Source organism: Rhinopithecus bieti, unplaced genomic scaffold, assembly GCF_001698545.2.
Source record: "Rhinopithecus bieti isolate Rb0 unplaced genomic scaffold, ASM169854v2 scaffold_36840, whole genome shotgun sequence".
Taxonomy (NCBI): Eukaryota; Metazoa; Chordata; class Mammalia; order Primates; family Cercopithecidae; genus Rhinopithecus; species Rhinopithecus bieti.
The window spans coordinates 2,456-22,694 of record NW_016816502.1 but is presented as its reverse complement, the minus strand read 5'-3'; the positions used below and the strand labels follow the sequence as shown (position 1 = coordinate 22,694).

The following is a 20,239-nucleotide window of genomic DNA, read 5'->3' as shown; positions in this document are numbered from 1 at the left end:
ACTAACTCTTTCTTCTGCCTGATCAACTGCCTTTTTTTTGTTTTTTTTTTTTTTTTTGAGACAGAGTCTCGCCCTGTCACCCAGACTGGGGTGCAATAGCACAATCTCATCTCACTGCAACCTCTACCTCCCAGATTCAAGCGATTCTCCTGCCTCAACCTCCTAAGTGGCTGGGATTACAGGGATGTGCTACCACGCCCAGCTGATTTTTTGTATCTTTAGTAGACACAGGGTTTCACCATGTTGGCTGGACTGGTCTCGAACTCCTGACCTCATGGTCCACCCTCCTCGGCCTCCCAAAGTGCTGGGATTACAGACATAAGCCACCACACCTGGCCGATCAACTGCTTTTAAGCCATTCTGATGCATTCTTCAGCAAGTCAATTGCATTTTTCAACTCCAGAATACCTGTTTAATTCTTTTTAATTACTTCAATCTGTTAAATTTATCTGATAGGATTCTAAATTCCTTCTCTGTGTTACTTGAATTTCTCTGAGTTTCTTCAACACAGCTGTTTTGATTTCTCTGTCTGAAAGGTCACATAACTCTGTTTCTCCAGGATTAGTCTCTGGTGCCTTATTTAGTTCATTTGGAGAGGTCATATTTTCCTGGATGATGTAGATGGGTGTAGATGTTCTTCAGTGTCTGGATGTTGAAGAGTGAGGTATTTATTGTAGTCTTCACTGTCTGGGCTTATTTGTACCTGTCCTTCCTGGGAAGGCTTTCCAGATACTCTAATGGACTTGGGTGTTATGATTTAAGCTGTATCTGCTTTAGGGGGCACCCCAAGCCCAGTAATGCTGTGGTTCTTGAAGACTTGCAGAGGTACCACCTTGGTAGTCTTGAATAAAATCTGGAAGAATTCTCTGGATTACCAGGCAGAGATTCTTGTTCTCTTCCCTTACTTTCTCCCAAACAAACGAAGTCTCTTTCTGCTAAGCTGCCTGGGACTTGCAGCAGGGCCAACACAAGCACCCTGTGGTCATCAATACTGGCACTGCACTGGGTCAGACCTGAAGCCAGCACAGCACTGAGTTTCACCCAAGGCCCGCCGTAACCACTACCTGGCTACCGCCTATGTTTGCTCAAGGATGTAGGGCTCTACCGTCAGCAGGTGGCAAAGCCAGCCCAGCTTCTGTCCTTCCCTTCAGGAGAGCAAGTTCCCCCAAGTCCTCAGGTAAGTCCAGAGGTTCTCTCCAGGAGTTAGGGATCGGTCAAAAACCTTAGAAGTCTACCTGGTATTCTATTATACTGCAGCCAAGCTAGCCCTCAAATCATAAGACACAGTCATTCCCACTTCTCTCTTCCCTTTCCACAGGCAGAGGAGCCTTACCCTGTGGCCACCACCACCAAAGGCCCATAGGGAGTACTGCCAGGCTACTGTCAATGTTCACATAAGGTCCAAGGGCTCTTAGTCAGCATGTGGCAAACGCTGCCAGGCCTGGGACTCACCCTTCAGTGGGCTCCCCTCTGGCTCAGGGCAGGTCCAGAAATGCTGTCCAAGAGCCAAGGCCTAGAATCAGGGACCCCAAGAGCCCACTTGGTGTTTGAACCCACTATGTCCAAGCTGATATCTAAGATACAAAACAAAGTCCCCTTTATTTTTCCCTCTCCTTTTCTCAAGCAGAGTCTCTCACTGTAGCCACTACAGCTGGAAATGTGCTAGGTCTCACCTGAAGCCAGTATGTCTGAGTCTCAAGCTAAGGCCCATGGCGTACTATGTGGTTATCACTGCTAGTTATTCAGGGCCCAAAGGGCCCTTTAGTCAGCACAGGATGGATCCTGCCAGGACTGGGTCCCTCCCTTCAAGGCAACAGGTTCCCTTCTAGCCCAGGTGTGTGTCTAGAAATGTTATCCAGGAGCTAGGGCTTGGAATGGGGGCCTGACCAGTACCCTATCCTACTGTGGTTGAGCTGGTATCCAAGATGTAAGACAAAAGTCCTCTTTATTCTTCCTTCTCCTCTCCCCCAGCAGAAGGTAGGGGGTCTCTTTTGGAGCTGCGAGCTGGGCTTCCTGGGCTTGGAGGAGAGGTGGCACAAGCAACTCCCTTAGGTGTTCCAGTTGATGTCTTAGTAAGTCATGTGCCCCCAATTCCACTGGTGCCGAGCCCAGCTCAGCCCTAGGACTTGCAGTCCTTTTGGCCTACCCTGCCTTTTAAGTTTATTTAGGACCCTGGCATACCTTAGCCCACAGTGGCAAGGCTTGCCAGAACTCAAGTTCCAACCGCTGAGATGGGCAATTCCCCTCTGGCTAGGGATGGTCTGAATGCTCCCTCCATGTGTGGGCGTCAGCTGAGTTCAGCCTGGTTTTGCTTTTTGCTGTTACAATACATTCAATGAGAAGTCTCACAATTGCTGCACTCCTCCTATCCCAAGCATACAAATTTCTCCACACCACACAGTCACTGCATGGGGGATGGGGGAGAGGTGGTATCAGCAATTCAAGGCTGTCTTTCCTATCCTGTTCAGTGCTTCTTTGGGCAATATGAAGTTAAAACCAGGTTCTGTGAGTGCTCACCTGATTTTTGTTTCTTATGAAAGTGCTTTTTGTGTGTAGTTGTTAAATTTGGTGTTCCTGTGGAGGGGGACATCCAGTGGAGCCTTCTAGTTCACCATCTTGCTCTGTACCCCAAGATCTAAAATAAATACATTTTGACACAAAGTGTTATGCCACAGATATGTGGAAAATGTATTTATGTGAAACATCCATTGCTTAATGTCAGATAAATTAGATATTCATTCTAACAATACTATGCTGATATCTTGATTTATTCTATTTACCATGCGGTTTTTACAGAAAAAAAGAAACCCTAAGTGGCATTTTAGAAACCTAGAAATATGTAGGCAGATAGCAGGAAAAAATACTTCTAGATTCTTTTAAGTTATTTCTGTATCTGGGGAGAAAAACACATGGTTTACTCTTCAAAGATTTTGAATTGGAAAACACATGCACATTCTCTCTTTTCCTACACCACTCTTAATTCTTATAATAAGAGGGAAGAGCTCTAGTAAAAGGGGATTACAAAAACCTAGGGGACAGCCTATAAAGGTGAGTCCCAATTTCCAAACATTTGACTCTCCACTGCCTTCACCATCCACAGCTTATTATTAAGAAGATCTCCCTACAGTAAGAACCAAACTTTGTACTGATTATCGCATAATTATACAAGTACAATCACTGGTAAGAAAACATGATAGATTTATTCATAAGACATAGATGTACAAACAAATATAACAAATGTACATGACATCTGAATCACAAAATTTTGGCAAATAAATAATCTGTCATTGAAAGGCTAAAGAACAAAAATGATGAGACACCTTAAGAAGGTTTCAGGATAAGCAATGCATAGTTTGTCTACTCAGAAAAAAAATCAGTTCGAAAAAACAAACAAGCAAACAAAATACACAGAATACAGGAAAATGGAAAGCTCTAAGCACTAAACACAGGGAACTACTGATTTCTGATAGTTCAAGTTAACTACCATCTAGAAACAAATCTGGCATTTTAACAACTGTAATGAGAATCTATAAACAGCTCTACCTTTTTCACATGGTAATCTCCTTGTAATTGTATCAATACTATGTTTGAATAGTATTTTCTCTTGAAGCTTTCTTTGGTTTCTCACACTTAGTCACTCTATGTATTTCAATTTCTGCATCAATCATACTGAGGTTTTGGTTTTCATATAGTTCCTTCCCTATCAGACTTTGAATTTCTTGATGTTTCTATTTTCCTGTGCATTCTATTTGCTTATCACAGTTACTGTCACACACATAATAAAAATTTTATAGATGAATGAAATGGATGGTATGTAGAACATATCAGAACAGACAGACAAAACAGATAGCTGCCAGTAATACTTAAGGAATAACAGAATGGGTCTGGGCTAATAAGGAAAAGAAAAAACAGAATCATCCACTCCAAAAAAAAAGGGATTTCTAAGGATGAGTAAAGATTTGATTTTCTTTCTTATAGCTCAAAATATCTTTTATGTTCAGCTAAAACTTCTTTTGAAAGGCACTAGAAGCATTACCTCCCCCAACCCCAACCACCAGCCAGAACCCCACCAAGCAATGAACACACCTGGTGCCCAGACCTCTGTTTCTAAATACTGCCTCCAACTAAAATAAACCAGGACTCTTTGAAGAAATATGTAACTCCAGACATGGAATACAGAAAGAACAAGTCTATCCTGAGTACTCCTGCGTCAGAAAGCAAGATATGCTCAAAGACCAGTAGGACCTATCAAGAGGACAAAGGGCCAAGTTAAAAGAGGGTTCCCATGGGCCACATTTGGGACAACTTAAGCATATTTTTTAAAAGTAATAGAGTATAACATATGGAATAAGTGAAACTTAATGGATACACAGAGATACTTAAGGGAGGAAAAAGAGATAAGGAAAGGGGGTGGGGAAAGAAAATCTCCGCTGAAGAATTCCAGTAATAAATACAGAAGGAATGACCAAATTAGAAAATCACCAATTTGCAACCTCCAATGTAAAAGCTAATTCAGGCAAAAATCACCAATGTATGCTAAGGCCATTAGGTGAAAAGTTGTTAAAAACAGAATATTCTCATGGTGCCTAAGTATTACCTCACAGATTACTTAGCAACACAAAGGGGAAAATGTATCTTTAAAATGGAAACCTGGCTGTCACCACTGTAAGTCATTAAACTTAATGTTACTGATAATAGGAGGACAACCTGATATTATGTAATTCATGAAATGACAAAATAGGAAATAAACATCATTACCTATGAAATAGTCTCTCCAGAAATGTTTAATCCAACCCCATCAAATCTCTAGATCAGGAGTTAAGCTTTATTGTCCTGTGGATTTCTTTTACAGTCTGGTAAAGCTTATGGATGCCTTCTTAGAATAATGTTTCTAAATGCATAAAACACACAAGACTACAATGGACAATTATACTGAAATACAGTTACCATAATAATTGTTTAAATTATAACAGTAATATTATTTCTTCTTTTTCAGACAGGGTCTCACTCTTGTCACCCAGGCTGGAGTGCAGTGGCACAATCACAGCTCACTGCAATCTCAACCTACTGGGTGCAAGCGATCCTCCCACCTCAGCTCCTGAGTAGCTGGGACCACAGGTACACGCCACTACATCTGGCTAATTTTTGTATTTTTATAGAGAGGAAGTCTTGCTATATTGTCCAGGCTGGTCCTGAACTCGTGGGTTCAGGCAGTCCTCCCGCATCAGCCTCCCAAAGTGCTGGTATTACAGGCATGAGCTACCATGCATGCCCAGTCTATTATTGCTTAATACAAATCTAGCAACTACCTTAATTTATAGACAACAAATGAGCATAAATTAAATCTTAAGATATCTGCAGCAATTGAATGTGATATGAGAATACCTAAGATTTCTATTAGTGACAAAGCTACAGGTACTGTAAATGTACTGCCCATACTGTATCTATGAAGGGTTTCTTATATTTAAAGGAAATGCTAAAATCCTGTTAGAGCAGAGTTTCTCAACCTTGACACTACTGACATTTTGAATGGGATAATTCTGTTATCAGGGACTCTCTCGTACCCACCCAGCTGTGACAATCAAAAACGTCTCCAGACATTGCCAAATGTCCAAGGGTTGGGGAAGGAGAAGACGAACTCACCCCAGTTGAGAACCACTGAGTTAGAGATAAGTTAAAATAAAGATGTCATTTTTTCCCCATCTAAAGTTCACAGATTCTCTGAATTCTACAGACCCTACAGAGTCTGTGAACTCAAGGTTCAGTTCCGTTGGCTCTAGACCTACCTTTGAGTTTACAGTAAACAGAAGGAAGTAGGATAGTAAGGTTTAAACCGCCATATATGAGGAAACAATGAGACAAATTAAGAGTATGAGATATTCTATTAAGAAATTGGCTTGGATACTTAGTCATTTTAAAAAGGTGGTAAAACTTTAGACTAAAATAAATAAATTACGTGATTATTTACCTACTTGTTTCCTATCTCTGCCACTATACTGTAAACTTACATTTGTTTCATTCACTTTCCTATACCACACCCAATACAAAGTCTAAGCATTCAATAAACCGCATGACCATTCAATGAATGAATGACCAAATGAATGAGTATCACAGCGAGTGGGTGAAGACACATAAACCACTAATACAATACCTCAAAATGTTCACATACATTTCAAATAATCTAAAAATATAAATCCAAAATATATTTTCTTGTTTGTATAACATTACTTGACTTTCTGAAATTTGATTCTAGATCTCCACCTTCCTTATAAAACGATAAACTAGTTAAGAGTATTGGCCATACAATGAGTCAGATCTCTGTCATTTATTAGTTGTGCGACAACTGTCTTACCTTCCTAAGTCTCAGTGTCCTCATTTGTAAAATGGGACAGCAGCAGTATCTTCCTCATAGGAATGTCGTAAGATTTAAATAACTTACATAAGTTCATAGCATAATACTTGGTACACAGTAGACATTCAATAAATGATTGCAACAACCATTATTATAAACATTTTGTATTTTTGTTTTTTTTTTTTTAAGACAGAGTCTCACTCTGTCGCCAGGCTAGAGTGCAGTGGCGCAATCTCAGCTCACTGCAACCTCTGCCTCCCAGGTTCAAGCCATTCTCCTGCCTCAGCCTCCTGATTAGCTGGGACTACAGGCACACACCACCATGCCCAGCTAATTTTTGTAATTTTAGTAGAGACAGGGTTTCACCATATTGGTCAGGCTGGTCTCGAACTCCTGACCTCAGGTGATCCACCCAACTTGGTCTCCCAAAGTGCTGGGATTACAGGTGTGAGCCACCATGCCCGGCAAACATCTTACTTTTTAAACGGTCAGCAAATACTAACATTTCAACTATGCCATAGAAAATTTTAAGATAACTACAAACTTTAGGATCCTGATCCTCCTCTTCTGGTGTCTTTTTCTGTGCTTGAGCATTCCTAATCCTGGAGAGAGAGGTAGTGGGTAGGGGAAATAGAGGGGAAAGAGCAAGAACAAACAAACCAATATGGGCACACATAATTTACTTTCAGAAAAGTCACCAAAGCAAGAAAAATGATCCTCACTGCCATGACACTGAAGGTGGTAAAAAGAATACTGGAAAGTGATAATGAAGCCAGAAAACATGGTGGCCTAGAACAAAAGCAACTTTGATGACAAAAACTGTGCCTGTGGGAGAGAAGAGAGATGAGGAGGTGGTAGAGGAGTGACTGGAAATAATGGTTTGGAAGACATCTGAGTATAGGTCAAAGTTAAGTCCATGGAAGTAGAGTAGACGAGATAAAAATTACAATGTCTGAGTTGGACAAGACTTTAAAAGAATATCTGCCTCAACTTTCTACTTCATATATAAATCCTTTCTACAAGGGGTCTATCTGCCTCTACTTGAAAACCTGAATAATGAAGAATTAACTACTTCAAAAGCAGAGTACTACTGTAAAACAACCATAATTACTTTGGAGAAAAAAAATTCTTGTAGTGAACAGAATCCTGCCTCCCTGAATTTTCTATTACTGCTTCTAGTTCAATTACATTATAGGAATGAATTAGTAGATAACTACAGATAGTCACAGGAAAGTGATGTTACAAGTGGAGAAAGTGCCGAAGAAGAGAGCTAATGGAAGCTCTGAGCAAGGGGTAGGGCAAATCTGTTTAGAGGAAAAGACAACAGCAATCAGAAATACCATTCTTACACAGGGAAGATGTATCAGGAAGTAAAGTGCAAACAGTAAGTAGCATCAACATGCTGCAAAGAGGTCAAGGAGATTACTAACTTTAGAAAGGATACTGGATTAAGAACAGTTTCAGGACAGTGGTTGGGGAAGAAGCCATCCCACTGAGGTTAAGAAGTAAGTGATGAAGTAATAAAGGCAACAGTATCAACATCTCTTTCATGGTTAAAAAAAAAAAAAAAAAAAAACAAGAGTTGAGCAAGAATCTTTTAGGCAAACCGAGACCTGGGCGTATTTGTAGGCAAACAGCAAGAAGCCAGCTGAAGGGTGAGATTAAAGAGGAACAAGAGGCTGGGCACGGTCGCTCATGTCTGTAATTCCAGCACTTTGGGAGGCTGAGGCGGGTGGATCACCTGAGGTCAGGAGTTCATGATCAGCCTAGCCAACGTGGTGAAACCCCGTCTCTAAAAAAATATGAAAAATTAGCCAGGCGTGGTGGCAGGCACCTGTAATCTCAGCTACTCTGGAGGCTGAGGCACAAGAATCGCTTGAACCTGGGAGGCAGAGGTTGCAATGAGCCGAGATCACGCCATTGCACTTCAGCCTGGGTGACAGAGCGAGACTCTTTGTCTCAAAAAAAAAAAAAAAAAAAAAAAAGGAACAAGTAAATGGTGGCGAAAGGAGATGGTCAGAGTTACGTACACACAGGAATGGGGTGAGAGGGGATGGGAAAAGGAAAGGCAAAGTGAGAAAGAAAGAAGATCAAGCCCAGGGACTATAAGGTACCTCAGGTTTATGCCACACCTTGCGAAAGACAGGACTTTGTCAAGCAACAGTGAGAAAATAAGCAGGCTGACCTAGAAAAGTTGTCTCACACCCTATTCCTGTGCCCAATGTGTGAGTAGGAGGAGTGGAAATCAGCTGGGACTGCAGGTTCTCAAGGTTCTGTGAAGTGTTAGATCAAGAGCGCAGTAAAAATACGTTATCAATGAAAGAAGGAAGGATGACAGGGAAGAACGAAATGGAAAGACAAGAAGAATTGCATCATCACTAATATCTGACTCTACAGTAAAATACAGTGAACACTATACAGTTCATACTTGCTTACTTTCAGATTTTTGTTCATCTTCAAATTAACCTAGTAAGAAAAACATTTCTGAATCAATGAATCAATGATCTCTATTACATGAATGAAGAAACAAGTTCAAGAGTAACTTGATTTCAGACCATTTAGTGAGTTAACTGTGAAGAGGGAATCTGAATTCAGATTTTCTGATTCTAAGTTCCATGCCTCTGTCTCTGCACCAATAAAAAAATTTTAAATTATTTCACTACTCCTTCCCACCCATTTCAGGCACCTGGTGCTTTCTTTTTCTGTCTGTCTCCTTATCAGATCGATGACTGAACCAATAATTATTTACTCTCATAACTATTACTTATGTCCATCTTCTATTGAATGATATAATTAACATCTAATTGTGATAATTTTATAAGACTAGGATTATTCCAAAAGGAAAAAGATACTATACAATTTTTTTTTTTTTTTTTTTTTTGAGATGGAGTCTGTGTTGCCCAGGCTGGAGTACAGTGGCAAGATCTCAGTTCACAACAACCTCTGCCTCCCAGGTTCAAGCGATTCTCCTGCCTCAGCCTCCTTAGTAGCTGTGACTACAGGCACCCGGCACCACGCCCAGCTAATTTTTGTATTTTTAGTACAGATGGGATTTCACCACGTTGCCCAGGCTGGTCTCAAACTCCTAACCTCAGGTGATCCACCTGACTCAGCCTCCCAAAGTGCTGGGATTACAGGTGTGAGCCACCACGCCCAGCCTACACTTTCATCAGTGTAATCTACTGCATTTTTCTTACCAAAGGAATTAATTTGGCATCTGTAATGGGAGATAAATACACTACTTTGGCCCATCATTTTAGCACTTTCAAGAAAGTTTGAGCCCAAGAAGTTGAGGCTGCAGTGAGCTGTGATGGCGTCACCGCACTCTGACCGAGGCAATGGAGAGAGGCCTTCTCAACAACAACTTCTGAATTCCATATAATCGACCCTTTTATTTATTTATTTTTTTGAGACAGTCTCGCTCTGTCACTCAGGCTGGAGTACAGTGGCGTAATCTCGGCTCACTGCAACCTCCCGCTTCTGGATTCAACTGATTCTCCTGCCTCAGCCTCCCAAGAAAGTAGGACTACAAGCGCCTGTCACCTTGCCTGGCTAAATTTTCGTATTTTCAGTAGAGACGAAGTTTCACCATGTCGGCCAGGCTGGTCTCAAACTCCTGACCTCAGGTGATCCGCCCACCTCTGCCTCCCAAAGTGCTGGCATTACAGGCATAAGCCACCGCGCCTGGCCCCGTATAATTGACTTATAAATTAACTTTAAAAAAAAAATGTCTAATTTGAGAAAACATGGATAAAGTGGAATTTCTTTTTAACACTGGAGCTGGACAGAGCTTTTTTGACATAATTTTGATACAATTTTGGACCTAATTTTTTTTAAAGTCCATACTTGACTGCTATTTTTTTAAAGGCAACAAAAAAAAATCTTAAATTTCATTTCCCCAAATTTAGAAGTACTGATAATATGCAAGAAAACTTAACCATACTGTAATGTCCTACCAAAGATCAGTTTGATAGAACTCAGGAGTCTGTTACCATAGTAAAACTCTGCCCCTCCTTTCTCCACCACCTTATCTTATTCCTCTTTAATCTCATCCTTCAGTTGGTTTCTTGCTGTTTGCCTACAAAATACATCAAATATCTCACATTCTAAGAAGTACTTTCCACAACATTTTTGAAATGTAGGAGTCAATTTCTGGTAAATGGTATACTTAAGTTTTTCACACTACCTATAAACAAATAGCAATATACTTCTACACTATACTTAAGATTTATCATTTGACAAAATCTAGTTTAATCATAATTTTTTAAAATCCTTAAATTTTTTTTAAATGCATATCACATATATTATTGCTCACAAAAATCTCAATATTGAAGGTACAATCTAAACATACTCTCAAGAAATACTAACATTGGGGCTGTCATATAAATAAGAACTTCTATAGTCCTCTTGAGCATTAAAGAAGTATGGAAGAGGCTTAAGGAACCCAGAAAATAAGAACAAAGTCGTAGTAATCTAATTTGCTTTTTCTTTACATCCTCATATAGCATTTACGAGACCCTGTGCTTTGCAGGAAACTCTGAATGCATGCGCTTCCTAAAGTTACTTATTTACTTTTATTTAGTGACAAGGAAAATAAGAAATAATAGTGACTAGAAGGATAAAATTATAACAATTTGTAACCTTAGATTTAAATATTTTAAATGGCTTATAAAACAAATGCTATTTCATGTGACATCTTTATCAGGAATAAAATCATAAATATCCTCATAAAATAATATATAATTTTTAAGTCTAGATAATATTCCAAATAAAAGCAATGTCTTTTTTTCCCCAGCACTCAGAGAATTATAACATTATAGCAGCCATTAAAATTAAGGGGAGGCCCAGGCGCGCTGGCTCATGCCTGTAATCCTAACACTTTGGGAGGCTGAGGCGGGCAGGTCACAAGGACAGGAGATCCAGACCATCATGGCCAACATGGTGAAACCCTGTCTCTACTAAAATATAAAAAGTTAGCTAGGCGTGGTGGTGCATGCCTGTAGTCCCAGTTACTCGGAAGGCTAAAGATAGGGGAATCACTTGAACATGGGAGGGGAAGGTGGCAGTGAGCTGTGATTACCCCACTGCACTCCAGACTGGCGACACAGCCAGGCTCCGTCTCAAAAGAAAACAAAAAAAAAATTGATTAAGGGTCACAGGCCTGGAATATGAATAAACTATACTAAGATAAAATCTGTCTCTAGCATGTAAAAATTCCAACAACAACAACAAAAAACTTGGATGGTTTCTTACTCCTTTGGGCCACTGATATGACTGTATAACTAGTGAAATTTTTGTCAGTCAAAATGAACCACATTAGACACTTGTATTCTCTTCTTGGTGTCCCAGCCAAATATTAGCAAGATAATCTTAAAATCACTCATTCAGAGTTATTGAATAAATATCTCAAATATATAAACTATTAGACACTTATTAAGTAACAAAGATGATACTTTCAAGGAATTTTCATTTTAGGGAAAATAAAGCAAAATAGCTAAGAGACATCTGCATTAAGTCAGTAAATAGTTCACAAATAAAAATATTAAATGTTAGTTTAAGGGAAAAGTAAATACAGGGTTTATGATTACTATAACCTCAAACGAACAATAAATTAGTATTTTAATTAATCACTGCTTGGCATTACCCTTACATCCCTCCCCATTGGTTGGGTATCGTAGCCCTGTTCTACTTTACTAACTTCATTACTTAGCCTATATCCCCATTACTTCGTCTCCCTTGCATCTCTCCTCCCTCATCCACCTTCAATAAAATCTGTCTTTGCTTTTCTCCTGGTTGCAGAACACTGCCAGAAAAAACAGTAAAATATGCTGATTACAAATTTATGAGTTCCAATCTCCAATGAGCCTCTGATGCTGCTCAGCAATTCTTTCACTTATTTATCTTGAAACACTTCTCTTCTCCATTCCCCACAACGTGTGTAACACTTTCAACACTCTCAAGTCCCCTAGCCTGCCTACTTTCAACAACCCAAGGCTCAAAAGTAACTGTTTAAAAAAAAAAAAAAAAAAAAAAGGCCCCAGATGTAGTTTTTTCCCTCCATATCCAAATGCATCTAATTCTCATCCATACACAACTCCTAACTTTCTGAGATAGAGTATAGATGTCTACTCTTTTCCACAGTTAATCCCCTAACAGCTGTTCTTGATCTTACCTCTTCCTGCTTCATCTGGGACCTTTTTCTATTAGTTATTCCCCAATTCTATCTTTGATCTCTTCATCGGCCCATCAAAAAAAAAAGTTCAAGCACCAAATGAAGGCCCTTTCCCTCCTCCCTGCCTCCTCCAGCTACTACTTCTTACCTCTCCTTCACTGGCAAACCTCTATTCTCTTTTTGGTCTACCTCCTTAGCTGTCTTCCATCTTCACCACTTACTTGGCTCCAGGAAAGGTTAGGAATGACCTGATTTCTACATTCAGTGGCCTATATTCAGAATTTATCTAACCTGACCTCAATGCCCTGAAAAAGTCAAAGGAGGTAATAAAAGCAGAAGGAATGAAAAAGAAAGTCACCATTTGTAATCCTCCAACATAATGACTGATGCAAGCAAGGATCATTAATGGATACCAAAATCACTGGTTAAAGGGTTGTCAGGGAATAGGATATTTACATGGCTATTAAGTATCCTCTATAAATTATTTATTAAATAGTAGAGAGATCTGTCAGTCCCACCTTAACCAAGTGATCAAACTTGCATTACCAATAGAGTGACAGCCTGAAATCACGTGCCTCCTGATGTAATACAGCAGTAGAAATACACATCAACTGTGTGGTGGTCTCACCAGAAATGTCTGACCAGAATCTAATCATGAGGAGCAGACCAATTCAGAATGTGGAACATGCTCCAGGACATACAGTCTCTACTTCTCAAGAGATAAACCTAAAGAAGAGAGGAAGGCGGTAGGACTAGTCCAGACTGGGGGAGACTTAAAGAGACATACCAGCCAAATGCAATGCATTAACCTTGCATGAATCCTGCATTTGAGGGGGGAAAAGCTATAAAGATTTTGGGATAACTGGGAAGATTTCAGTATAGAGTATACCTCAAATAATGTTATTAATACTGATATATATATATATATATAAAACATATATAATACCTATCAATACCACATTACTTATTCTGAATATTATCTGTAACTATTCTACCCTCAAATTACCCCATAAAAATCTTACTGAATAGCTGGGCCTTTGACCACCTCTACCCTTATTTTTATATGATTGTGAAAGAGAGGTGACCAGTTAACAAAACTGTAAGAAATTGGCCGGGCATGGTGGCTCACACCTGTAATTCCAACACTTTGGGAGGCTGAGGTAGGCGGATCACAAGGTCAGGAGTTTGAGACCAGTCTGACCAACATGGCGAAACCCTGTCCCCACTTAAAATACAAAAATTAGCCAGGCGCAGTGACGTGCACCTGTAATCCCAGCTACTCAGGAGGGTAAGGCAGGAGATCGCTTGAACCCAGGATGCAAAGGTTGCAGTAAGCTGAGATTGTGCCATTGCACTCCAGGGTGGGCAACAGAGTGAGACTTTATTTTTTTAAATAATAATAAAATTGTAAGAAATTATATTTTTGCCCATTCATTTCATGCATTTTAATTAATTCAACTCTAAACGCTACAGCATAACTGTGGACTACTGGACATATAGAAAATCAAAGTGACTTTTTTGCATAGAAAGATTAAAATAATTTTAAAAAAATCTAGAAGGAAATGAGATTTTACAAATGGTGAGTAGGCTTAAAACCCCTATTTCTTCAGTTAAATCCTCACATCTGAAGAACAATTACCACTGGTAGAAAAACTCTTCAAATACACAGGAAGGCAGGCATAGTAAATGAAGACAAAAGGATTACTCCCAAAAGGGAATTAATCCAAATAACTATAGCATACTCTTAAAAGACTAAAACTATTTGTATAAGTCACTTACAAAATTTTAACTCTGAAATACAATACATATTTTCAAGTCTTCTCAAATAGCATATTTGAAAACAAGGTAATCTTTTCTTAATAACTTAATTTCACCATTTTAATAATCAGTTATTTTACTGTGCTATAATGGTGATACTCTCGGGTGCTACAGAAGGAAGTCAGTTTGCCCCTATATTAAGGAGTTTCAGTTTGCCTATATTAAGGAGTTTCAAATATTGATACACTAGTTATTTTACTAGTTATCAATATTTGTATTTAGTGCTTCTCTCCTCCCTAGAGAGGCTGTCAGCCATCACTATTCTCCGCCTTACTATCTATATTCCTGCCTTTGACAACCCCTATATTCCTTCCTAGTTTGATTCTTCTGAAGCGAATAACTCTTCTACAGTATGTTATAGTTGACACAGCATCTTAATACATATTACCTTATTTAATAATTCTTACAATAGCCTTGTAATACATGGATTATCACTACCCCTATTTTATAGATGAGAAAACTGAGGCTCAGAAAGAATAACTTGAGTAACTTATCCATAAGGTATGGATGATAAATAGCAAAAGTGATCTCAACTGTCAATTACCTTCTTTCATCAACAAATTAAGCTTGTTAAAAACATTAAATAGTCAAAAGTGGAGCTCATAGGGGAAAAAAGATTCATTATAAGCTTTGAATTTTCTGGACATTCACAACATACATACATTAAGTTAAACACTGAGCTTACTTCTCCTTTCTTGGTAGTTGAAGCTGCCAGGAAAAAAAAAAATCACTTCTGGATAAAAGATATGAATATATTCTATTTACAATTTCAAAACATATGCAAAATAACTAACAATGCAAAACAATATCCAAATTTGCAGTAAATTTAAGTCTGTTTTTAGGAAAAAAAGGGTTTCTTTTTTCAGATTTGAAGACAACCTAAATATACAAAAGAATATCTGCATTGTGTCATAAATAGATTTCATTTTTCCCTCAATTCCTCCTCTTGCAAAGAAACAGAGTTAGTTGCTAGAGGATCTAAGGTGTTAATCTAATTCACCAAACAATGCCCACTGAGACTATTTTCCCACCTGGTAGGAATCAAAAACACTAGGTTCTTACCAGAAATCACGCAACCCCTAGGTTTACAATGGTACCAATGACATTTTGAACCGGATAATTTCTTGCAGAGGTGGATGCAATATGTCCTGTGGATTGTAGGGTATTTAGCAACGTCCCTAGCCAATAGCATTTCCTTCAACTATGACAACCAAAAATGTCTCTAGACACTGCCAAATTTCCCTTGGAGGTCAAAACCATCCTTGCAGAGCCATTGTTTTAGATGTTAGGGCACTGGATATTTGAAAAAGGAAACCTCCAACTGGCCCTGTTAATTATAATTTTTTAAAATTTGTTTTTTTTAAAAATAAGACATTAATAGTACAAGATACCTAAATAATACATCTGCTATCCTTCCTTAGGTTAAAGCATTTTTAGAGGATTTTGTAATATGGGTTTCATCAATGTAGCTACATATAGTCACTCACTTTTCCCCCAAAGTTGGGGGAATGTCCAGTTCTTTCTCAGCTGTGCTAGCAAAATGTCAAATACATACATATATACAAGAATCTAAACAATTCTAACTTCCAAAGTCCCATTTCTTGCTTTACATGGCCACGCTGTGGTTCTTGAGCCACATCCTAGAGATTCAAGCTTCTAATCTCCAGATTTCCTCATCTGGTTGCTGCCAACTAATAGTGAGGTAAGTAGGAAGTAAGCTGATGACCTTTAAGATCTTTTCCAACCCTGATATTCTAGTATTCAATGACAAAAATGCCCACTTTTACTTATTGATTCCGACCTGACCAAACCACCTCTTGAGGTTACTGAAGACATTCATGCCTTCTTTCTCCAACTTCATGCTGAATACAACCAAAAACTGTAACTGTTATTTACAACATCACTTTTAATATTGGTGATCAGTTGCTTATTCCCTAGCTCAAATAAAAAATTTTAACATGCACACTGATTTTAAAGGAAAAGCTTTTCAAAAAGCTATGAGCCCACAGCATTATATGAAAGGCCCACATTGGGCCAATATTGAGACAGAAAGTAGACTACTGGTTGCCTAAAGATGGGGCTGGGGTGAAGAGAATGGGGAGTAACTGTTAATGGATACAAGGTTTTTTGAGGGAATGATGAAAATGTTCTAAAATTAGATTATGGTGATGTTTGCACAACTACTTAAACTAAAAACCACTGAATTGCACATTTTTTTTTTTGAGACAGAGTCTCACTCTGTCACCCAGGCTGGACTGCAGTGGTGCTTTCTCCGCTCACTGCAACCTCCACCTCCCAGGTTCAAACGATTCTCCAGCCTTGGCCTCCCCAGTAGCTGGGATGACAGGCACTCGCCACCATGCCCGGCTAATTTGCCGGCTAATTTTCATATTTTTAATAGAGACGGGGTTTCACCATGTTGGCTAGACTGGTCTCAAACTCTGGACCTCAGGTGATCTACCTGCCTAGACTTCTCAAAGTGCTGGGATTACAGGTATGAGCCACCGAACCTGGCCAAGTTGTACACCTTAAATGGACATATTTTATGGTATGTTAATTTTATCTCGCTCGATAAAGCAGTTTTTAAAAAGTTAAGAGCAGGAAAAAGGAATTGTAATTAACTTTTGTTGATTAAAACAAAGAGTGTGATGGGTTGGGGCTGTGGCTCACACCTCTAATCCCAGCACTTTGGGAGGCCGAGTCGGGTGAATCACAAGGTCAGGAGTTTGAGACCAGTCTGGCTAATATGATGAAACCCCGTCTCTACTAAAAATACAAAAATTAGCCAGGCGTGGGCACACCTGTGGTCCCAGCTACTCAGGAGGCTGAGGCAGGAGAATCACCTGAACTCGGTAGGCGGAGGTTGCGGCAAGCCGAGATCACGCCACTGCACTCCAGTATGGGCCACAGAGCAAGATCATGTCTCAAAAAAAAAAAAAAAAAAATAGTGTGATGAAGAACAAATTCTGCAAAATTTACCATTTCATGAGCTATATAGGAATTGACTTTAATTCTGACACAAAAAATTACCTTATCCAGAAATAAATTTTAACTTTCCAGAAAATATAAACATATGCAAAAGTAATCACCTTTTCCTTGTAAACTTTTAGTATTAAATTCTAATTTCAAAAACACTTCAGAAAGCCAAATGCTGTAGTAACAATAGTTCTATAAGAATAAAATATATGAATATTAACAACAACAAAACAGTGTTTACGATTTGGTTGTGATGCATTCTTTATTTTAAAAACCCATTAAAACATTTTCATTTATTTAAAAGTGATCCTCAGACTGCCTCTTAGATTGGTAGTGTAATAATTCTTAAGTTATCAGAACATAATTTTAAAATAGCCAAATTACAATAAAATTGCAAACTCTACTGTCCCAAACATCAATTACACATACTGATCATTTTTACCCAAACCTATCATGAGCAACGATGATCACTACGAACCATCAACATCCATTTCTAGGAAATCCGATTCTGACTACACTACAAATACAGTCAAACAAACAAATCCCATCATGCCCTCTGTTCCATCATTTAACTGCTTAGAAATCATTTAGGCTCTGAAGGTGCTTTTTGCAATTAGAACTCTCCTTCGGATTTATAAAAGTGAATGTACATCAAAATCTGCAGTTTAGGTTATCGCAATAACATTTCTCAGTTTACTACAAGTAATTTATCATGGTATTACTTAAAGTCGTTTACCATTAAGACTGCCCTGGATTTGACAAATCAGAAATACAGCCAATTAAAAACAAAAACAGTATAATTTAATTCTTCGAAAGTAAGAGCCTCAATAAAGACCAAAAAATAAAGCTGATTAGAAGGAAAAAAATTTTTTTTCGCAATCCCGGTCAGTCAAAATGCTAAAAATACCATCTTGAACTCAACACATGAACAGACCAAATGGCTAATTGTAATTGGCAAGCCAAAGTTCCCAAGTCAACGACGGGAGAGCAGAGACGGCAGGGAGGGCCTGCCCTTTCTATCTGTGCAGAGATGGAAGGAGGCAGAACTGAAGAAAATTAATTATTGAACAAATTATTTCAAGCTACATTGTCAAAATGCAAAAGACTGAGTAACTCTTTGGGTTAGCCTTCCCCGGAGAGAAAAACAAACAAATGTTTAAACGATTCCAATAGAATCCAACAGGACTAGGGGCCTGGCTGGAAAAAGAAAAGGGAAAGTTTGGGGGCAGCGTCTAAGGGGGTGATGGAAGTTCCAAAGCTGGGATCCCGGAAAGAGAGGGGCTAGAGCGGCGTTTGCGGTCGCCGACAGGAGGTAGGGAACACAGCTGCCAGCCCCGATCCCGGAGAGAGAGTGAAAAGGAAAAAAAAGAGGTGGCGGCGAGGAGAATGGAAGCTTCAGCGCCGGTCAGTTGTGACCGAAACTCCGTCCGCTTCGGGCTGGGGAGGAGAGCCGAGGGGGTGGGGTCTCGGTCCCTCTCTCCGCAGTAGGTCGGGGTGAGAGTGGGCCGCGACGCGCGGGGGCCGCGGGGCACACCTACCTGCGGGTCCCGGGGCAGCCGCCCTGAGCGAGGCCTAGTGCATCGCCGCCGCCTCCAGCCCTCCACGTCGCACCGAGGCTGCTGCTCCACGGCCGCCGCCGCCCGGCGCCGGCCGGGCCCGAGGCCCGGCTTCCCGGCCGCCGCGCGAGCCGCTTGGCCAGTCGGCCCGGGGAGCAACAGGGCCGCGCCTCAGTCGAGGCCCAGCTTCCGCACTCGAGGGTGAGAGGCCCCGCGGACAGCGCGCGGCTACCTCACGCGTCTCTCCGGGTGTCTGTCAGCCAGCAGTCGCTCCCCCCAGGTCCAGCGCGGCCGCTCCGCCGCTGCTGCCGGCCGGCTCTCCGCGGGCACATCCCCGGCCCCCCGTCCAGGGGAGGGCCGCCGCCGCCGCGCTCCACGACCACGTCGGCGCCTCTAGTGCTTGCTGGGCTCCCGGGCTCCACGCTTTTCCCTCAACATGCCGGCGACCAGCCGGCTTTGGCCCGGTCGGGTGGGCGGGGAGACAGGCCGGAGGCCGCCGGCAGCCCCCCAGCCCACCGCACAATCCACCGCGGACTCCGCCGGGGGCGGGAGGGCCGCGGCCCGGGCCGGGGGGGAGCGCCCGCCGCCTGGGGAAAGCGGCTTTGGCGCAGGCCGGCGTGCCCGTCGCAGGCGCAGCCAGAGTTCTCTCGGGGCGGGGAGTACACCGCGTGGCTCCCCTGCGCCTACTCTAATAGTCCTACACGCAGGCAGAAATCCACGCTGAATTCCACTTTCCCCACCACCCTTCCCTCCAACTCCCAGTTTTCAGGAACACCCAGATGCCTCCTGCCGCCTTCCCGGAGACTGGGACGCGACCCCTCCAGCGTAGCCCTCGCCACCCACAAGACCAACCGCCTCGAACGATCCCTAAATCACCCAGGACCTATTAAAGCAAATACTTCCACGAGATTCCACCTCTCTCCCACCCCCTCGAAGTAAATGCTTTTCAGCTGTTCCCAAATAAATGCCCTTCCAAAGGTTAAAGGTCACCCCTCCGCAACAACCCAATTGTCTCTATTGAGGACTTTTTCCCATCCAGTCCTCTGCTCCAAGTCTTTCCCAAGTTCCAGGCCTTCCTCCCAGGCACTGAAATCAGTTATTCCTGTTACTTGACTGAGATACTTGGAGTGTGTATGATAATTAATACCTTCTAATTCTGATTTCAGCCTGGTTTCACAGGACTTGCAACTTTAAACCAATAAAATACAGTCCACAAGAAAGGGAAGGTCTTAGTATATAAATACAAACACACACACACACAGACACACACATATATATATGGATGTGGAAGAAAAAGGTCCTCAATCATTTGAGTGCTTTTGGCTTAATTTTGGGAAGATTTTTTTCAATTGAAATTCTTGCCTA

The 20,239-nt window shown here is 40.8% G+C and overlaps 1 protein-coding gene across 1 annotated transcript in view; it reads right to left on the bottom strand.

Annotated features, from left to right (window-relative positions):
- The window catches only part of VPS54 (VPS54 subunit of GARP complex), a 127,891-nt gene extending 108,808 nt beyond the window's left edge, over window positions 1–19,083 (bottom strand). The window contains 1 exon segment of the mRNA XM_017854926.1: window positions 18,857–19,083. The gene's annotated coding sequence lies outside the window, so the exon portion shown is untranslated.
- Window positions 19,084–20,239: the final 1,156 nt, after the last annotated feature.